At 45.3% G+C, this 22,546-nt stretch overlaps 1 protein-coding gene across 1 annotated transcript in view; it reads right to left on the minus strand.

Annotated features, from left to right (window-relative positions):
* The window catches only part of Stat92E (Signal transducer and transcription activator Stat92E), a 146,888-nt gene extending 124,659 nt beyond the window's left edge, over positions 1 to 22,229 (minus strand). The window contains exon 1 of the mRNA XM_075892711.1: positions 22,091 to 22,229. The gene's annotated coding sequence lies outside the window, so the exon portion shown is untranslated. The remainder of the gene's footprint in view (positions 1 to 22,090) is intronic.
* Positions 22,230 to 22,546: the final 317 nt, after the last annotated feature.

Below are 22,546 nucleotides of genomic sequence, written 5' to 3' on the forward strand. Positions count from 1 at the left end.
GTTTTTTAGTGAGCCTGGGCACCCACCGCGGATGTGGTTCCGCGACCTTGTCTCGAAGCGGCTTCCTCGGCACGCTGGACGGCCCAGAGTTGTGCTGTCAAGTTCGAGCTGAGCAGTGCGGCCTTCCAACGCGAGCGGAGGCTGGCAGTGGAAGCCAGTTTAAATTTCATGTATGAAAAATAAATAAATACAGAACCTGTGCTTATATATGTTCTTGTGGTCAGAATGAAGGAAAATCCCTTAGGCGCTACAGCTATAGCCGATTTCTTTTACATGAAACTTTTGCATTATCTCATGATCACCTCGCAATACCTTGTTGCCGGTCCGCGGCGAAATTGACTTTCCGTATTTATTGCTCTTGTGATTCAAGCTGCCAATTAATTTTATCGTCCTATAGCAGTGCGCGCAACCTGCAAGCATCCTGCTTATTTCAGACAAAAAAAAAAGAAAGAAAGAAAGAAAAAGTTCTAGATAGCCTAGAGGCGTGGTAACGCTACCATGCCAGATCGGAAATGGCCCCGTGTTCAAATCCTAAATCAGGATGGTCTTTTTTTTTCTTTAAATGCAAATCGCCTTTTCCATAAACGCGCATGGGTGGCTTATGTAATTTTCTCAATGAGAACTACATACATTATTATTGTGTCTGACAGAAAAAAAGTTGTTGAATTTCTAATTTTTTTCTTTATGTAGTTTGGTGCTATACGAACGAGCAGGTAAAATTATTTTTTGCGTTCAACTGTCAGCTAACACAAAATAGAGTAAGGACCATTTATTTCCTGGCTCCCTTTTTTTTAGACTCGGATAACAAAAATACACAAAAATAAGGTTTTATTTCTAAATTAGAAACTGATAGTCCTTGTAGCTCCAGCAAGCTCCTCACAAGACCGCGAAGTTCCATTACTGCGATATGTGTGTTTGTCCCTGTACGTATTGTTTGTGTGCGATCACTGTATGTGTCGTAGTCATCCCCTGACACCTGAAGTAGCAAGCGAAGCAATAAACCAAACTATAAAATCTTCTACCGCTTCATTAAATATTATTATACCACACACCAGTCATGATTTGAGGGTGCTTGACAAATGTGCTCCACTCCATTCTTATTCTTCTAGTTACTTCATGTCGTGGTTCGTCTCAGCGGTTATTACCTGTCCTAAGTAGACGTAGTCTTTTACAACTTCAAGTGCACTGTTGCCTATCACTAAGCGCTGTTCTATCTCTCAAGAGGAAGGTATATAACAGCTGCATCTTGCCGGTACTTACCTACAGCGCAGAAACCTGGAGCTTTACAAAAAGGGTTCAGCTTAAACTGAAGGCGGCGCAGCGAGCGATGGAAATGAAAATGATAAAGTAACCCTTAAGAGACAAGAAGAGAGCAAAGTGGACCAGGAAACAAACCGGGATAAAGGATATCATAGCTGAAATGAAGAACAGGAAATGGACATGGGCCGGGCATGTAGCGCGTAGGCAGGATAACCACTGGGCATTAAGGGTAACTGACTGGATTCCCAGAGAACACAAGCGGGTTAGGGGGAGACAGAAAGTTAGGTGTGCAAATGAGATTAAGAATTTGGCAGGTATAAAGTGGCAGCAGCAAGCACAAAACCGAGTTGACTGGCGGAACATGCGAGAGGCCTTTGTCCTGCAGTGGACGTAGTCAGGCCGATGATGATGATGATACCACACACACACACACACACACACACACACACACACACACACACACACACACACACACACACACACACACACACACACACACAATCTCTCTTTCTAAATTGCTGCGCAGAAATGAGAATCTATTTGCAACGACCATGACATCAAGCAGCTGTGTGGGCGGAGCTCAGCGAGATAATGCCATTTCAGAAATACAAGACGCGTCTCGTCCAAAGCGGCTGGCTCTTCCCTACATATTTGTATTTCCTAACGCTTGATGCCGCGAGCATCAGTATGCGTGCTGGATGTTATATAGGACATATTTTCTCGTGTCTCTGAAACCAGCACGAAACCCAAGTTTCCTCATTATGCACATTGCATTAAATATCGTCAAAGATACGAGAGCACTACAACTGGGAGAGGGGAAGATGTTGGTTGAAGGGTTGCCACTCCAGTGTCATTGGCTGTTTTCGCTTCTCCCCTCAACGCTGCGCGCCAGTGCACACGAGTCTCCTTCATACGACACTGTCTTCGTCTGGGGGTTGGAGAAACGACACTCGACGAGATGTGAGCGGGGTAGACGAATTCGAGAATAATATGAACGTTTCCGCACACGCACCAGACAAGGGCTCTCGAGCGCCACCGTGTTTACCACGCAACCCGTGCGAGTAAACTGGACGGTTGACACCCAGGTCGCCTCGCGTACGGGCATGTAGATATATCTGGGGCCGGGGTGCCCACCAAGCGCGACTTCATCTGCAATGCTGATCACTGCGAAACGTCTCTCGCGGGGACGGACGGCACGCGGGGTCCGCGTTTTGCGCTCTCTTATCGTGTCCCCTCCCGCTGAGGGGGTCGGCCTTGCTCGAGACTGCACAACAGCCGTAAATCTTTGCCCCTAAGTTGCGCGGGGACAGCCACGCGCCCGCAGTGTTGCGTGTCACTGCAGTGCACGAGAAATCAACTTGCAGTGCAAAGCACTATAGACGTGGTTCTCAATGGGCCACTTTTTCGAACTTAGCAAATCAGTAAGCATTTAGACAGTTACAAACAATGCAGCTGCTTCCATTCAGTTGATTTTTTTTATTTTTACTATTTTTAAGAAAAAAAGGGGAGGAAGAAACGTTAGCCAGCTCAAAATATTCGGTATGCTACACACTGCACTGGAGAAATGGACGGAGGAGTTCGAAAGTTGAAGGCGTAAAAAGACAGAGCGCGCACACAAAGTCATCGTCAGACACTGTTGTGCGGTACGTGACATCAGAGTTTTTGAAAAGGGACCCCAAACACTTTGGTGCCCCACGAGAAATAGCGTCGAAACCGGGGGGCATGCGCGAGACGCGAACAGCGTTTGGGCTTTGCGCCGGGCATGTTAACTCTGAAATTTAGCGGGAGCTTCAAGGTATCCCTAAAAAGCTTTGTGTAAAATAAACATGGTGGCTCCAATTTAAAGGGCCATCTCTAAGCCAAGACCAAACTTACTTCATTTCTGATGGCGCCATGAATAAATTAATGTTGGTATACAGGCTGTTGGTATATCGCGTTCTCAATCTCACGCATACAAGGAATGGCCAAAAAGTGGCCCAGATTTTAAAGATCGGTTTTCTATTAGATAGCGTGTGACGTTACGATGAATGTGAGACGTGGTCTGGCTCATACGCCATGTTTATTCCGTTCTGCACTTCTTCCTCATCTACTTCTCCTAACCATCCCTGCCTTCTTACGTCACACGATTCCCCCTCCCCCCGACAGATGGCACCGTTTATAACCTACAAAAAATTGAAGAAGCCAATAAACAGACAATGTCCAAATTCGCAGTATCAAGTCCCGACGAAGTTCCACAGTCTCTCTAAATCTTCAAGCCCGAGGGAGCAGTCCGGTGAACTCTATAACAATTCTGGTGGGCGAGGCTGACTGTTGCGTTCCTGGATAACACAAAAATGCTTTGGACGTGGAGATAGGCGTAATCACAGCTGGTATTCTTGTGAAGAACGAATGAGGCTTGAACATCTTGCAGAATCGACAGTTCCGATATTGTAGGCATCGAATTCCTCGTCGTGGGTGACACACAGGCCATGTAGGCAGTTTGCGTGCGCGTTGATCGAGGTTGATTGGTCGCTGCCTGTGTTTCTGCCGAGTACAAGGGGTGCTTTTGTGGCTTTTGGAAAACTTTGCATAGCGATGTCGCAGATGTTTTGATCGAACGCCCATTTTTGATCTCTGGTGGAGAATGTATCCACGACGATGGGCCTTTTCGCTAAGTTCTTTGAGCCTTAAGAGTGGTTTAGATGAAGTTTTCTTTCGTCGTTGACAATGTTGAAGCGTACGTTGAGGTTGTAGTTTCTTGCTTTCGTCGACTTGCTTGGGGTGTGACATTGATCGTGGTGTGCCAGGATTCTTAGCGATTCCTCTGCAGGCTTCTACGACGCCAACCAATACAGCGGTTTTGGTGCAAGACAGTGTGGGGGGTTTCGCGCACTTGAATCTTCTGTATTCATAAACTGCTCATTGTTGGTGGTTGCCTGAAGAGTACTTGTGTCATCCGAAGTAGCACCTGGGCTTTTGTTTTCATCGTTGGCAGTGAGGTTGTATACTAGATTCACGTCACTTTGATCTTTTGATTGATGAATACCAGACACTTCTGCAAAAGAATTTTCTTCACAAGATACTGACTGTGAATGCTTCTGTCTTTGTTGAGCTGCTGAGCTGAATATTTTGACCGAATAAGATTTGTGTGAACATTCGTTGTCTGGTTTGGTTTCGCGCGGATTTACTAACTCATCATGCGTAAATGCGACGGTCTTATGAGGTGCTTCCTCAGCTTTATCAGTAATGTTGATGACAGGTGATACCAAGTTAGTTTGCAAGGTACGCATGCCGCACGAAGTATTAATGCACCTGGGTCATAAATAGTGGATTCGAATCTTTTATGCAGCGAAGAGTTAAGCATTGGCGATAATTGCGCTGATGAGGAACCAAGTGGAAGGTTGTGAAAACGATCGCGTGGTCTTTCCGTTAGCACGTGCTAGCTTCACCTGACGGGAATTGTAAATCCATGATCCGGGGTCGAATGCGTGAAGGCTGTTTATGACTGCGATGACGGAGTTCGAATGCATTGAGAGTGCGTGTTTTAATCGAATCTTCATTATAGTCTTGAAACCAGATGATCATTTCTTCTTTTATCTTTTGCCAAGACTCATCGTTGTCGAATATGTGGGTGAGGTAAAATTTAAATGCCTCATCGGTGACGTAGTCGCTGAACTTCGTAACCATCTCCCGTTCTGACCATGATGCAGCGGTAGCGTGGAGCTCGAACAGGTTGAACCAGTCCTGTACAGGTCCACCGTCCGCTGCTCCGGTGTACTTGGGGATGGGAAGGTCAGTCGATGGTGCTGTCATGATGCTGGTCATGGTGTAGAGTTGGGATGCACTTGTGTGGTTCACATTCAGTCGCTGCGTCTGGCTGAGGTGTTCGATGATGATGGCCGGTTGATGAAGTGGCTACCAGGTCTTCATCCTGTCGACTCGTGTGACGTTACGATGAATGGGAGACGTGGCCTGGCTCATACGCCATGTTTATTCCGTTCTGCACTTCTTCCTCATCTACTTCTCCTAACCATCCCTGCCTTCTTACGTCACAAGCGCGTAGCCTAGGCACGTGGGTAAAATTTCCTTGCTTCGTAGTTTTTAAGGGCGAAGCTCCTTAAGCCGTGGATCGTGCGTCCTCGATGTATGTAGTAGTAGTAGTAGTAGTAGTAGTAGTAGTAGTAGTAGTAGTAGTAGTAGTAGTAGTAGTAGTAGTAGTAGTAGTAGCTAACCACCTCTCGTTTAGCCCTTAGAATTTCCACTGGGCGTCGGTACTTGTATATGATGAAAAGATGCGAGATGGTGGTACTTGGAGCGTTCACTAGATAAACGGACAGACGGACGGACGGACGGACAGACAGACAGACAGACAGACAGACAGACAGACAGACAGACAGACAGACAGACAGACAGACAGACAGACGGATGGACAAACGCGGCCAGCGGAAGGATGATTCGTGGTTTACCGAAGCTTCATCCAACTTATCATTGTTCACTCTGTGGACATGCTACAATTTTTTGTTCTTTAATACTTTGTCGTTCGTGCGCATTAGTGTGCGTCTTTTGTATACACCCCCTCCCCCCCCCCTTTCCGGTTACCAGTTTTTCGCACCAGGGTGTGATTCTTCGTCTGTATCACACCTATACGTGATGCTCTTCACAACTCTTTTTTGGGCTAGTTCCACTCCCTTTCAACATAGTACCGTTTTCCCCTGCGATCTGTTACTGCGTCAGAACTTCCACCTTCACACTTTTCCAGTACCCAATTCACCCAGCACGCAAGATCCAAAGGAATGCAGGGGCCAATTTATGACGTACAGCATGTTTGTCCAACCAGACACATTAACGGGTATTTTTTTTTATTTGGTGTTTGTTCTTGGTTCAACGGTGTACATTATCATTGACGTATCTCAGGCAACCCACTTCTATATATGTACCACAGTATACTTATGATGCAAAAACCCACAAGGTCTCTGACGCGCTCGCATAAGATGACTAGAAGGCCAAAGCCATCTTCATTTTCGTTTTCTTGTCAGTCGATTGTGTTGATCCGTGCTTTGAAAGCTACCTGTACCTACAGTGTGACCATGCATCGCATCCGGAATTAGATGCATCCGAAGCTTTCTGCCCCTCACATGCCTCCGAGATCGATCCACCTATAAATAAGTGGTGATGTCATATGATGACATTATCACATGACGTCACTATGGCGCCAATGCGACAACTGAGCGACATGCAACACCATGGCCGTGTGGCTGTCCCCGCGCAACTTATTAGCATGGCTTCAATGTGATTTTATTATAACATCATTGTGATGTCCCCAACTTGGCTGATCTGTGACGTCCCTGACTGACGTCATCCAACGATGGCGACTTCTAGCGTAACTCATGTTGGCACTGACGCTCACTTTTCCTGTTTCATTAGGCAACTAAATCTTTTGCCTTAACAGTTACGATTTGTTATTTAAAGAACAACGTAAACAGTTTTCTAATTTATGGAAAGATGTGACCACCGTAAGTCTCTTATGCAATACAATTGTATGCCATGCTTATCTACAACGGTGCTCACCCGGTCCATGTCAGCATTATTCCTTGCGCGCAGAGATACATTGAAGTGTGGACATGTCGAGATAAAGTTGGATTGTTAGCATGCATTACGGGGGATCTCTTTTCTTACAAAACTAGCTATCAAATTTTAACACCATGAAAACAACAGCCGTTTTCAATTGTGTTTGCGAACTTACAGATGTAGGACTGAATTTATGTGTATATATTTCGTTTCTTAACTTTTTTTATATTGCAACAGCAAAGTGGAAAGGGGTAGCCATCACCAAACAATGGTTTCAACAACGCCTTCATTTATTTTTCTACTTCCGTAATAACAAGAAGCGTTGTTCTTTTTCTTTTCATTTATTCTACGGTGCAATTAACGTTGTAGTTGATTCGAGGCGGCATGAAACAATGATCAGCGGGAGGAAAATGGTACATTTTGACGAAAATGTGTAAAAAAATTCATGCGCAAAAAAAAATTACGATGTTCGCATCTCACGCTTCTTATATACGAAAGGCTGCTGACCATGACGTAAGATCAATACCGTGTCCCCGACATCAGCGCACGTCGGAAGCTGTCTTTCAGCAAACAACGAAGTGCACACATTAAACAGGACATACGACGGCCGTTCAAGCTTCCTCCAAGTTTTGTAATCCTCAAACAGAGATGCTCTCCCGTTCTCAAGTTGCGCTTGCAGAACAGCGTTCGAGTAGCACCACTACGGTATACGGGCTATGGCGCAGCTGCCCGGGCTTCAGCCCAAGCGAACCCAAGGAGTGGGGGCGTGTTACAGTGGCGCCAGTGGCGGCGAGTGTGCCGGGGGAAGTCCTGTTGGCACTGTGCGCGGTGTCTTATAAAAGGCGGCGACGATCGGCTCCGCTCAGCGGGGTGTCGTCGCCCACAGCGGGGGCGCTGCAGTATACGTCGAAGAGAGAGCCGGTGGCGGCCCACTGTTTCGCAGGATGCCGTCGCTTCCTGCCTCCGATGAGTAGTATCCCGTGGACGGCTAACGCTGTACGGATCTTGAGCACACCCTTCCATAGCGGTGCAGCAGAAAAAAAAAAAAAAAAACAGCCGTTTGGAGCTTCCGCCGCGAAGCCACGCCGTTGGAGACCCTGCGGCGGATGTAGTTGCCGCGGCGATCGCACGGTCACACACTTTCATTTTGGATGAGATCCCATAACGGCGCGGCTGTATATGAAAACAGCGCGGTCCTCGTCAACTTCGTTAATGCTCGCCTTTGTTATCTACTCGGGTGTAGTGGCAAGTTACGTATTCTAGTCACGTCCGAATGTGTATATATAGGTGCGTTTAGACCATCTTCTCCATATACATGTATATATGCGTGCACAATAAAGCGTGGAAAGGGAAAAAAACGAATAATGAAGGAAAGGAGGGAGATTAGACAGAAAGCTACGTTTGGTTGCTACCCTACATTAGAACGTACAGTTAGAACTTGGAACTGTCATATAAACTTCGCGACCGGTAAACTTGTACTTTAATTTCTCATTAAAGAAAAAAGATTGCCGCAGCTTCCCTCGGGGCAACACTGAGGAGGATGCGGAGCATATAATTGGTTAACGGGGTGTTAAAGTGCGACTTACTTGGGTCGATGGCTAAATTGGTTAACGTGGTTGTGAAATGGGGTGTTAAATTGCGACTTACTTGGGTCGATGGCTAAATTGGTTAACGTGGTTGTAGGAGGGGGTGTTAAATGAGTGAACACGTGCACACGTATGCGAAAGGGCGGCGCTGGTCGAAGGGACGTCGATCATTGTGTTTGTGGATTCGTTGGAATTCATTTCACCGCGACCTTGGACGTCGACGCGCCGTACAAACCAACCGACGAGCGGCAACTGAGCGAGCGAGCGCCGACCTTGAGTATATATACAGCGCGACGGCGCATGCACTGTCAGCTGTTGAATGTTCTCGAAGCGCGACGGCGCGTCCACTGCGCGTCCACTGGAGAATCATGCGCGTCCACTGGAGAATCAGGAGAATTGTAGAATGTTCTCGAAGGGGAGAAGCGCGCACGGCACAGATGGTGGGTGACGGTGCATGCGCGCGTCAGCTGTCGAATGTTCGAGAAGGGGAAGAAGCGCAACGGCGCATGCGCGCGCGTCAGCTGCCGATGTTCTTGAAGCGTGACGGCGCATGCGCGCTACATTATACAGCCAGCGAATGTTCGTGAAGAGGAGAAGCGCACGCGGTGTGTAGAGGAGGAAGGGATGCACAGATGGTGGAAGAAGGAGGAGGAAGCTTGCGGACGGCGCCGCACTACAAGCCTCGAGTATTAGATGCTCCGCATCTAAAATGTTTCAGTCCTGTTCTTTTCCCCACATCCATGAAAGAATAGAGTAAACTGCCTCAGGTTGTCGTGTAGATAGATAAAGACCTGTGAGTGTGCTAAGATGCTATATTTGCGATAGCGCGTAGCGATTATTTTGGCTTGCAGTGTTTATACCATGCCTCTTTCTCCTAGTGTGTTCGTCTTATAACTTTTACTTGCGGTTTTTCCCTTTGCGACATTGCCCCTATACAGCAACTTGTGTGGGTAACTTTTAGGATAACAATATATGAATAAGTAGGCAAGCAGACAGACAAACGAGTACGCGAACAAACAAACAAACAAACAAACAAAACAATAAATAAACAAAGAAGATTGGATACATAATGCAGGCCTTGCGGAATGACAAAATTGGTGTCTCTCTATGAATCGCTGGCACGTAAATAATTCTTTTGGTAGCTCTAACCCCATTGTTCATAGACGGCTGCATTGCCGAGTAATGTGCACCGATAAGAAGTGGATAGATGTGCCGATCTTGATTGATATGGGGGGGTTTAACGTTCCAAAACCACCGTATGATTATGAGAGACACCGTAGTGGAAGACTCCGGAAATTTCGACCACCTGGGGATCTTTAACGTGCACCCAAATCTGAGCGTATAGGCCTACAGCATTTTCACCTCCATCGAAAATGCAGCCGCCGAAGCCAGGGTTCGATACCATGATCTGCGGGTCAGCAGCCGAGTACCTTAGCCACTATAGACCACCGCGACGTGTGCGTGCCGATATTCATTAGAGCTCAGGATATATATTATTATCGTGCAGATCCCAATGTGCTACATGTAATAAAGGCCGATCTTGGAGTCGGGTAGTAACGCCCCCACCTTTGCGTCTCACAGAGGTATCCAGTAGCCGAGCAAAAAGCGTTCCCCATGAATCAGCTTACCTCAACTGCTACACCAGGAAGATACCACTTGACTTTTGGCATCACTCACTGGTGGTTTTTGTCCTATTATGAGCTCATATCACCCATCGTCTCAGGTCTCTGATCTGTAAGGCTCTCTCCAACTAAAAAAAGTCACAGTTTCGCCATTAGGGTGAAGAAATAAATGCGATAGCAGGAACCGTCTTTTAGTTTGAATGAAAATGTAAAGGCGTTGGGAATAGAAAATACGCTCAAGCTGTTCCGAGATCTGCGCACTGCGAGTGGTATATAGTGCATATGAATAGATCGCCATTATATGCCCGGTGCTATAGCGTGGTGTGTGGCTGTGTTAACTAGCGCCGCGGGCTTCCGAGCGAAGGGCGGCTGGTTGAAATCCCCGGTGTATTGCTTTGAAATCCTTTTTCTATTGATTTATTCTTCTCGGTGCAGTTTTTTACATATATAAGCACATGGACGTATTCGGGACACGACGGCGGCGGCAAAGATCAGGCGAGATTGTCCATATAATTGCGATCGTAATAATTACTCGACGGACATTGTAGGACGCATAGTTATTGATCACTGTGTGCATTTGATACGATAGGAAAATAATGCCAGGACATGAAAACGCGAGATACACCCGTCAAAGTGATGATTCGTCACACATTTGAAGAATTTACGATTCGCAAGGAGAAAAAAAAAATCACGCCTTAACTTAGCAGCGAGGGCGATTTTCTGCTGTGGAGTGAGCACATCGTCCATCACTTCTAAGTTTGTTATTTCCGCCAGCTGCATACGCAAGAAACTAAAGAAAAAAAAAAGAAGGGCCAACCTGACAAGCCTTGTTAGGGAAACCGTGGTTATACAACAAAAAGCCGTGTTTCGAAACCTCGAGCATATACGGAAGTGCACGAGCCGCGCCGAATAACAAGCGCGTGTATCGCTGTATACGCAGTCTTGACGCGCAGTGGCAACCACGGCGTGCTGAACGCAGACAACTTCCGAAAACTGTCACCGCTCTTTGATCCGCTTCCGCGGAAATCAACTGCAGCAGCCTCCACTCGTCTTCGAGTGCATGCAACTCTCTCTCTCTCTCTTTCTTTTGTTGGGGCCAAGGCACGGCCCGGTGCTTGCTGCATTAGTTCTCTGCAGCGGTGATATACCTCTCCGCAAGAAGGCTCGAGGAAAATGAAAGCTAAAATTTGCTTTGCAAAAATTTCTGGTGAAGCTATATACCTTGAGTGCCCTAAGAAAATTGCTATTAAAACCTACCGGCAATCAAAAACTGCCTTCATACTTGTTTGCCAACTTCCCATCATTAGCGATTGGCCACAAATCGAACTTCGAACAGAATGACGTTCCCATGCTGTTGTCACCTCTTGTCGATGCCATATCGGAGTTGTTTATGCGATGCCTTCGTAACATTGATTAAAAAAAAAAAGAAGAAGAAATGATGCCCGGTAAGCCTTCAGTCATTCATCCATAGTTGCAAGTTTTTAATTGTGCTTGCGTTTATAGACACGCACACATACAAACGCCCGAACGAGCACACATAAAGTTTGATTTAAACCCCCTCGAATAAAAAATTCCGGGTATACGCCCCTGGCGTGGTCATGTGTTCACAAAACCGGTGTAACATGAATCGTGTTGTCGATGAAATTTCTGCATCTCGCCGATAATACATACTTCCATATCCTGGGTCAACGCTCTCAAGATACGAACGAACTTTAATAACATAGTACTACATTATCATGAAGAGAAAGAGGCTGTCGATATAGATCAAAGCATGTACGTCAGTGGCAAGGAGAGAGAGAGAGAGAGAGATAGGGAAAATCATTTCACTGAATCATTTCACTGAAGTCGCAGCTTCACGCAGAGAGCCTTTATAGCGCTCACTTCAATGCAGCCTTCTATACCTTTCCTACATCTTGAACATTTTCAACTTTATTGCTGTTGTAAACAAGCGTCGACTCCCACACCTAACTTTGCCACGACAAGCTACGCATAGACAAGCACGCGTACATAAAAACAATTCACTGCCGATCAACTCGTCCCGAGCATCCAAAAAAACTGAAGGAATATTCCTGTAAAACAAAAACCTTTAAAAACTCATTTTTTCCGCACACTGTCACTAATTGGAATGCTCTTTCTGCCGATCTGGTGAACTGCGAATTCGTTCAGTCGTTCATGGGAAAACTTAAACACCAGCAACCAACTTGACTTTGATCTTTCTTTGCGCTTCGCCCTCTATTATTCCACCGCGCATACTGAACCGGCTTCCATTTATATTCCACTTTCTATCACTTTTCCATATCAATGCGTTCTATTTTCGTAATGTTGCTGATTTTTGAACCATTATATGATGTTTGTTCTTTAGTTGTGTATGAACAGGTATTTGTTGTCATAGTTTTTTATGTTTTCTTCTTTTCTTTTTTCTGTACGTGTACGCGTAAACCACTAAAATTGTGTTTCCTTTTTTGTATCACCCACCCCTGCCTAAGGCCTCATGTGTGAGGCTGGCAGTACTTCTGAAATAAATATACGCCACACAAAGAAGTGCCCATCGAAAGGCGCAGCTCTTTGGGGCTGATGGGTGCGGTGGAAGCTCTCTGATACGGAGGTAACGATGAGTGATATCCACTGAAGCAGCGCACCTTTGCCGTTTGCGAACACCCGCGTGCGTCCAACTTCATTTCACCTAATGACAATGAATTACAGGAGTTCAATAAGAACTGAACATTTTCAGAGCCGTAACTTTCAATTTGGGATTTCATTAGCTGAAATCAGTGTTCTGCTTGGACAAATATTACAGGTTAACGACTGGGTGTTGTAAATTCTTTTTATTTTGTTATTATTGTTGTGAGTATTTTTGGCCTCTGAAGTGCTTCCCGCCGAGATTATATCTGTCAATATCACTACTCCTTTCCCTTCGTGTGGCGTGCCTCGTGTGAAGTTCGAAGTAAATGGGCGGTTACGAAGTTTTCTGCTTGAGAGCGTTCTTGAATCTTACACCATGCTTTGACAGCGATCAATGGGAGTTCTTCGCTTGATAGGGATGTTGATAAGAACTTTATTACTCTGCCCGAAAAGGACGCCCCTTACTCCTCGTTCCCAGCACATATATGTGTAGATGACGGGGGCCGGCACCTATACGATTAAAAGGAAGCAAAGATGTCTTATAACTCTTCGCAACATCTGTTGCCAGGAGTCACCTCCTCAAGTTGGCGCTTTTACTGACACATTGAATTTACTTTCAGTTATACTCTTGGTGCCCTGGATGCAAAGAAAATTTGAAAATCATGACAATTATCCGCAATGAAAAACAAGTGTCTAAGCATAGGGGCGTAGCCCGGAGGGAGGGGGAGGTTTGGTTTCCCTACGCCCTCCACCCTGCAAAAATTTTTGAGCCAGCTCACCTCCTCTCCTACTTCTTGGGCTTGTATTTTGTGCAGATACTACAATGAACAAAACAGCTAACCATTCATGTTTGTTAAAGCAAAAGAATGACTATGATATTAATTGAGAGTGGGCTACCTTTCTTTTTGCTGTCATTACTTATTATTATTATCATTGCTCCTTTTTTTTACCAGAATCATCCAGAACACTTTAGTTTCGTTACATGGACGCTACCATGTCGAACTGTTAAGTGTATGCTTTTTTTTGAATATTTGAATATCCTAACGTTAAGTAAAGTGAAGGTAATGAAATTTCGAATGCAACAACCGAGCGTTCTTGCGCGTATGCGTGTATGGTAGTATTGTTAAATTAGTTGTGAAATTTACAAAACAGCAGAGTTGACAGCCCGGTATGGTGACACCAAAGCGCATTAGTTTGTGATACCCCTGCAAAAATATTTCTGACTTTGCCGCAGTCGACGTCGTCCGAAAAGTAAAATTCGAGGTCAATGATAATGCTCTGACATAGAATAACCAGGCCGTAGTTGTGCTGTGATCGTAATATCAGGGACGTCTAAAAACCAATGGAGCCAATGGTGAATTAATATTTTTGTTTTGTGTACAGTAAATGCATTCATTCAGCTATAATGTCAGGGCACACACAGGCTACTCCATCTCTTTCTGCGGTGACACCGACTGTAAACGACCTATTGCTTTTGGTATTGTGAACTGCTCAAGGTAAACCTAATCTTCATGCCACCAAGTGTCCGAGTTCCTGCTGCGGGTAGGTTGTTACTGTTGCTCGGAGCTAGGCGCCTTGCCATTTGTCACCTATCACATCAAGGCTTTTCTCACAAATGACCATTGTATCTGTATTATTACGCCCATCCAGTGAATAACTTATGTGAAACCCAGCCAAGGTTAAACTTAAATTGAAGTCCAACTGAATTATAGTAAATGACCTTGAAGCAGTGTGAACATTATCGTAATCACCATCACCCCTCGTGCGTTTGCCTTGTCTTGAAATATAGTCAGTTACCCTTAATGAACTGTGGTGGTCCTGCCTACGCGCTATGTGTCCAGCCCATGTCCATTTCTTCTTCTTCATTTCAAATATATAAACTTTTTATCGCAACGGGCACGCTGCCGCGATATATGTTCGACTGGCCTGGGTGAACCACATTGTGTCAATGGTGATGATGTGTCCCCCTTGCGATTGCTCCCACCCACCCCTCCTTAACCCCCATTTGTTCCCTGACCTACTATGTTCTCTTCTTGTCTCATAAGGTCACATCTATCATTTTTATTTCCATCACCCACTGCGTCGTCCTCAATTTAAGATGAAACCTCTTCGTAAGCCTCCAGGTTTCTGCTCTGTAGAAGTATCGGTATGATGCAGCTGTTACATACCTTCTTCCTCTTGAGGGATAGTGGTAGACTACTAATTATGATTTCAGAATGGTCGCCTTCCCCACATTTTTATTGAACGTGTGCCTATGAATTTAGGCCATTGTGTTCCGAAGGTGGTGCTAATGATAATTATGATCGTTATCATGACCAGAGCACGCAAATTGTACGCAGCATGCACATCGTAACGAAGAATGATGTATATGAACGGCGCGTATGGCTGGCTATGTTCCCGGCGCAAAAAACAAAAGAAGCGCTGGAAAGAGCACCATCGCAAGTGCAACTGTCTGTTAAGTATACTGGAACAATAACTTAGATAGTTATTGTACACTCAATGAAGCCTGCCCACTCCCTAGTCATAGACAGAGCTAACGAACACTCCTCTTTTGGAGAGGAAGGACTCACGGAAAAATAGACAAGCTCTCAAAGTGAACTTAAATGTGTAAAACAACAAATTGGTTCAGCGAAAGAAATTTTAGGCAGTAATTTTTTTTCTAGCGTTTATACAGACACTCTGACGCGTTACGACGATTGTAAAATCGATCACTCCCCATGCGTGGTTCAGATGTATCATTGGCACAGCCGAAGGAAGGGAGGAATGGGCTATACCTTAACTAATGCGTGTGACAGTCGTGTCCATAAAACAAGCTCGGCCTCTTTTCAACGGCTCCCCAGCATCCTTTCACGCTCAGGTATGAATTGTTCTGTTCGGGTTAAAATGTTCGCGATATAGTGTCCTATTCCGAGTACTTCATGCAAGCGCAGGTATACTATATACGTTGACGTCGGAGGATGATGCAGAAGAGCAGCTGGCTGGCCGGCAGTAACCGCACATGCAGCAGCAGCATCGGAGCATGATCCCTTTGTGCGTCGTGCTCTTGAAGAAGAGCCGCTAAGAGACGCCGTCTAGGCAAGCCTGATTGATGCTCCACTTCCTGCGAAGTCTGTCACCGTGCGCGTCTGCATTCGAGTCTATGCGTTCTGTGGACGTGCCCTCTGAGCTGCTGGACCAGAAACGTAACTTGTTGTACAATAAACGGGTCGTCCGGAAGAGAGAGAGGAAGGAGTGGCCTATACCAGGTTATTTATCACCAGGTCAATGCATTAAAAAAATTGGCCATGAAAAACAGTGGATAGCTTCTGCTGAATGCACACAGCAATGTACTAACGAAGCCGTTTATCTGTAATCGTTTTTTTTTTCATCGGATTATTACGTCGAGTGAGAAGATGATAATTTTCGCCTTCTAGGTGTCTTAGGAGAATGCATAAGAGAACCTGTGATGTTTTTTTAATTAAAAATTTATGACCAGACTCTGCGCCACGACGCCGTTATTGACCATTGCTCCTCTTCGAGAACATAAATGAAGCTAGACGCTTGACAAATTAGCGGAGTGCGGCACAAATTGCGTGAGTAATGTACAGCGGTGAGTAACGTCTCCGGTGGCGGAGGGCGAAATGCGTGCATCGAATACCGCGTAAACACACATAACGAGATTTCTTACTGCGTGATACCTAAGGCGTGTGTCAGCGCTGTCAGTGGTACACCCGGCCGCTACGTCATATAGGCTGGACACCCGCTTGCATTTGAGAATGCAACTTTTTCCAACATTGACTGCCTTATAGGTTTTAGGGCGCTATTTTTGACAAGGAATAATGAAACCGAGACCGAAACTCTGCTATAGCGGTGACGAACATAATGACATATATTCATCCGAAAGCTCTAAGATAAAATAATGGTTATAATATTTCATTTTATAAGTGAAAAAAAAAGTAGGCGTTGCCAAACAATGGCGACAGACCCGCCACGATGGTGGGGTGGTTGTGATTCTGGAATGCTAGCCCGACAGTCGAGGGAGCGAACCCTATGGCCATGGCGGCCGCATTCCCGATGGAGGCGAAAATGTTTGATGCTCATGTACTTATATTTAGGTGCACGTAGTTTAAGATGCCGGAGCGCTTCACAACGTCGTCCCTCATAATCGTATACGGTTGCTTTGTAACGTCGAACTCTAAAAACGGCTGTTATTAGGAGTGGTGACAACAAATCCTTCGTTAATTCTTGACTACGGTGTCCGGTAACGGTGCTCCCACTTCGGCGTGCGTGTGAACTGGTGTAGTCCTCGGGTTAACATTGCGTTCCGTCCCAATGCCGGAGCAGATCTCGAAGGCCACGTAGAAAATAAGCGTGTGGTTGAAATCTGCTCCACCAGGTGCTGCGACAGCTGCTCTCACACGCAAAAAAAACAGCTTTTTTATTGCATTAATTAAATTAGTTTCAATTATTCTGACAGTTACTTGACCCTTACCTAAAGTAAACTTATGGCGGCTGCATTTCCGATGGAGGCGGAAATGTTGTAGGCCCGTGTACTCAGAATTGGGTGCACGATAAAGAACCCCAGGTGGTCAAAATTTTCGGAGCCCTCCACTACGGCGTCTCTCATAATCAAATAGTGGTTTTGGGACGTTAAACTCTAAAAATCAAAATCATTAGAGTAAACTTATGATCTTACATCATAATATCTAACATAATTCTTGGCTAGAACCATCGATATCATACAAGCTCTTTTTTTTTCTCAAGATTTTTCTGAATGTTCGAAAAACCGAAAGTATAGGTCCTCGAACGGAAGTGCTTTGAAGAGAAGCGAGACTGTCACTGCTTGGGCGCTACAGCATTGTTTAAAGTGATGTCGCAGAGGGGAGCGAAACAAAAACACGAACAAAATCAGTTATATACATCCGTGACTTTGTTCGCGTATGATATTGAAGGCATGAGTTAAGAAAGAAGCCTGCTATGAGTTGGGAATACTGGGCATAGGTTACCTACACTGTGTGGATGGTGAACGCGCCTTGCGATCCAGTGGGACATTCTGTTCCCCGACGGCCGTCGAACACGCTGTTCGCCACCCGCTAAGCCGATGTGTCTGCTTTCCTTTAGTGGGCGCAAGTCCGCCAAATAAACGGATCTCCTTCTATTTCTACGAGCCTCCCGGTCTCCTGTCTTCGGACTACCCTCACTTTTACGTGACAATATCATCTGATACTCCGAAAGGAAAACAAACAAAGGCTAGCTGAGGGCGACCAGTTGCTAGTTTAGCATTTAACTGGCTTTTCCCCACCATCTCTACAGGGCTCCGACGTAAGGTTGGAGCAATATCATCTGATACTCCGAAAGGAAAGCAAACAAAGGCTAGCTGAGGGCGACCAGTTGCTAGTTTAGCATTTAACTGGCTTTTCCCCACCATCTCTACAGGGCTCCGACGTAAGGTTGGAGCACTGTAGCATTGTAGCAATAAGAATAATGTTCAATAGGAAGTTATCAAAGAACTATCATGATGAAATTGTGAGCGTGAACCACATAAAATTATTTTCTCCCTACACGACGAAGCAGAGCACTACATGAAAGCTGCTAAAACTTTTAGAGATAGCCGCCACCAGTAACGAAAGTTTCGGACAGTTTTTACACAAAAATAAAACAAACAAAACAGTGACCTACTTTACTGGATGCCATGCGAGTGTGGACCTATATATAAATTAACAATGTGCATAGGTATGAGCGCGCAAATACTGGAAATCTTGCGCATAATAACTACATCATGATAATGCTTCAGCTGATCTAACATAACGGACAGCACACACTAACAGCGGAGGCATCAGTGGACACACGTCACTGCACGGCGTTGTCGTACACGGGTCAGAGCCAGGCTGCTTCAAGTGGCACAAGACAGCGGTAAATTACGCAGCACGTGCCGCCTTTCGCGGTAGTGTCTCGTAATTCAGAGGGACGTAAGCATCGTTTGAAGCATCTCATAAATTTCACTAGCGCGACCGTTTCGTTCCTTTGTTTGCCACTGCCGATTCTTTCCAGGGCGATGCAGTTGATCGCTTATGGCCTCGATTGCAACAGGTCTTTTTTTGCCGGTCAGCCATAAAATTTACCGATTTCTCCTTCATCGTTCTCCGATGGAGGCGGAAATGCTGTAGGCCCGTGTGCTCAGATTTGGGTGCACGTTAAAGAACCCCGGGTGGTTGAAATTTCCGGAGCCCTCCACTGCAGCGTGTCTCATAATCTTATGGTGGTTTTGGGACGTTAAACCCCACATAACTCCTTAATCGTTTCTCTACTACTTTTTTTCTTCGGCAGTTTGGCTATGATTCACGTCTTTGTCCGCACTGAACTGATAGTATGCGGGCTGTCGTGGATTAGCGTGTAATCCCAACTCTCTGCATAAAGTCGGTTACAATAGAACAAAACAGTGACACGGTGAGGCACTCACATTTGAAGTTTATTGAGTACCAGGATGAATAACAGTGCATATAGGTGTAAATTGCTGATTTAATCTCAGAATATAAGAGCACGTCTGCCTTCGCATTAGCTACATTTCATTTTCACATCATCATCGTTGGCCGGAGTATAGCCACTGCAGGTCAAAAGCCTCAACCATGTTCCGCCAATCAACGTGGTCCTGTGCTTGCTGCTGCCGCGTTATACCCGAAAACTCGCTTGCCTTCTTTTCGAATCCTGTCAGTTACTCTCGATGATCAGCGGTTATCCTGCCTACTGTGCGTTATACGCGCCCTATCCCTTCCATGCTCACTTCGTTGTAACACACACACACACACACACACACACACACACACACACACACACACACACACACACACACACACACACACACACACACACACACACACATATGTATATATATATATATATATATATATATATATATATATATATATATATATATATATATATATATATATATATATATATACAGAGTCTGGAGGATTTAGTACATCAGGATTTTAATCCTGATGAAGGCCAGACTCTAGGCCGAAACGTCGAAATAAACCACGTTGTCACCGCTCACGGAGGATCTACTGGACTATATATATATATATATATATATATATTTGTAATTAGATCAAGAACACTCATAATTAACCGATATAAAGTTCAAAACTGTCTATTTGGATGTGTTTCAAACCGATGTACAACTTTCTCATCGAAATTTTTATCCATCATCGTTTTTTCAACGGTTACTTAATTAAACATATTTAATTAAACAATGTTTGAGAACACAAAAAAATAGTCTGACTAACTCCAGGTAACGGTGAGCAACATGCACTTGGGCGCGTCGTAACTATGTGTTCCGGAATATCTTAAAACTCTGGCTGCACTGTGGAGTTGTTTCGTTCACCGTACGTTGCCTGATGTTTTGTTTGCACCGTAGTTAGAGCTCCTAATTGGAGTCAGTGTATGGTTATTATTATCCATCTTCCCTCAATTGTCGACTGGTTACGCGGTAAAAGGAGTTGACGTTGAGTAGCGGCGCTGTCGTTGCAGCAGCTACCATGGAACATGCTTGTCCGAATTTCCGGAGCCTCGACTGCGGTGTCTTTTGTAATGATATGGTTGTTTTGGGAAGCTAAACTCCACACATCGATCACGATTGTCAAGCCACGGCACACGCGCGCGGTGACCAGCTGAGGAAGGACCTGAGCCGCTCGGTTCTTGGCCGCTCCCCCTTTGTGGGCGAGTGCCAGCAAAGCTGAAGGTTCATCATCATCATCATCATCATCATCATCATCATCACTGTCGCGCTCACATCCTACTGATTGCAGCGTGCGATGCATGTACGAATTTATAGTCGGCACAGACAAAAAATAAATCATTGCCAGATCGCACGTACATTGGGAATCGATGATATGCGAAGCACGGATGAGGGAGGTTGATATGTCACTTTAAAATCAGCACAACGTTACGAGGCGGAGGTAAAATATGTCGTACATGATTTCTATGTCATGATCATCATCTTTGGGCGTTACATTTACCTCCGTATTTTATTCACGTCACCTGGTAGCGAATTTGGTATGAGTTGAGCTAGCAAAATGGCCATGGGCTCGCTATGAGCGTAGAATGTAGTCGTTTTATATGACAAGCATATCTTGATAATCATGTTTGGACGTGCCATTTACATTCGTCGTCCGTTCGCGTCGCGTAATACCAATTTCGGTACATGTGAAGCTAACGAAACGGCCAAGAGCGCATCATGAACGTAGCGTGTAGTCATGTTCTTACATGACACGCATCTTATGATTATCATGTTTGCACCGGCCACATACCTTCGTCATTCATTCGCGTACTGTAATACCGAATTTGGTATATGTGACGCTAACGAAACAGCCGCGAACGCATCATAAGCGTGGCATTAGTCATGTTGTTACATGACACGCATGTAATGATTTTCAGGTTAGGGTCTCCCGCTTGTGTTCGCCATGCAATCATGTCATACCATACCGGTTTTGCAACATGTCATGTGAGCGAAGCCAATACAAGTGCAGCAAGACCATGAAATGTAAATAATGACACTCATGACATACATGTCATGATTTCCTGTTATGACTAGTCCCTTATGCTCGTCATGCAGTCGTATTATGCCATACAAATCCTAGTATCGATAAATTTATCGAAACGGCCAGGAGAGATGAAAGTTGTAGGCGGCGCGATAGATAGATAGATAGATAGATAGATAGATAGATAGATAGATAGATAGATAGATAGATAGATAGATAGATAGATAGATAGATAGATAGATAGAACGCTTCACTTTAAAAATTCTGATTATAAATGTTTCATGGCCTTTTCTCATTACCGTTTCATGCTTAGACACTTTAAACGTAGCTTTCTATTTCCCCGAAGAAAAAAAGCTACCATAAGAATTAGTCTCCCCATGCTTTAAATGTGAGAGAGATGAAATGTAAACAGTGGGAGGTCAACCTGGTAAAACTAACCTATCTACTACCATACGTAGGGGTGGGAAAATAGAGTTGTACAGGAGAAAGAGATGAATATAATAAAAAAATAACACATACACACACATGAGCACACACGCAGGGTGTTAAGATCAAAGTCCTTCTGAGAGGCCACTGTATTCATTAGGGTCGACACTGTAAAAAATCGAAACGCACGAACGTGAGCAGGCACACAGTGTAAGGGTTACATGGATCTCACAGGTGACGTCGATCGACTCGGTTTCGGCTCAGCATCGCACAAGTCGGGGCCGTACCCAAGAATTTTTTTCGGGGGGTGTTTATGTATAGAACAACTAACTTTGGGAAGTGGTGTTCAGTTGGAAGACATGCAAATACAAGAGTATCGCCCGAATAGCTAAAACTAAGCAATTTTGGGGTGTGTCGAAACCCTCTGAACAACCCTCTGAATGTTAGCATTTGTTATTGAGTATGCAGCGGGGAGGGTGGAGAAAGACTTGAGTGTTAAGCTTACCTTCGTAGTCGAACTCCGATGTCGCTCATAACACTTCTCAGAAAAAGCCCGTAGAGATGGGCGAAGCTTCACTGCACAACACTCAAGAAAGCCCAGTGGCTCTTCGAGCGTCCCGAGCCGCAAAACGAGTCGCCGGCAATGAAAGAAACGAAGTTGTAGCTAGTCGTTCCCGGAAGGGTATACTTCGGCGGAATGTCACACTTCCCTGTGAGTTGACAAGTCTGGCGGGTAGTTGCTGCTAGTCGCACGCGACGCCAAGCAAACGCAGGCGGCGAGTGTCCGAAGCAAGCGTCCGGCGCCCTGCCTCGCTTTAAGCGTGACGGAATGTTGCGCTCCGTTCGTCGATTATGAACGACAAAAAACGCCCACCGCCGCTGCCCGGAGCAACGAGAGTGAAGTCACCGAGAGAGAGAGAGGTAGTCACGTGAGAAAGAGCGAGCGCGAACCCTGAGAGAG

The sequence above is a fragment of the Rhipicephalus microplus genome, chromosome 4 (genome assembly GCF_043290135.1).
Source record: "Rhipicephalus microplus isolate Deutch F79 chromosome 4, USDA_Rmic, whole genome shotgun sequence".
NCBI classification, from domain to species: domain Eukaryota; kingdom Metazoa; phylum Arthropoda; class Arachnida; order Ixodida; family Ixodidae; genus Rhipicephalus; species Rhipicephalus microplus.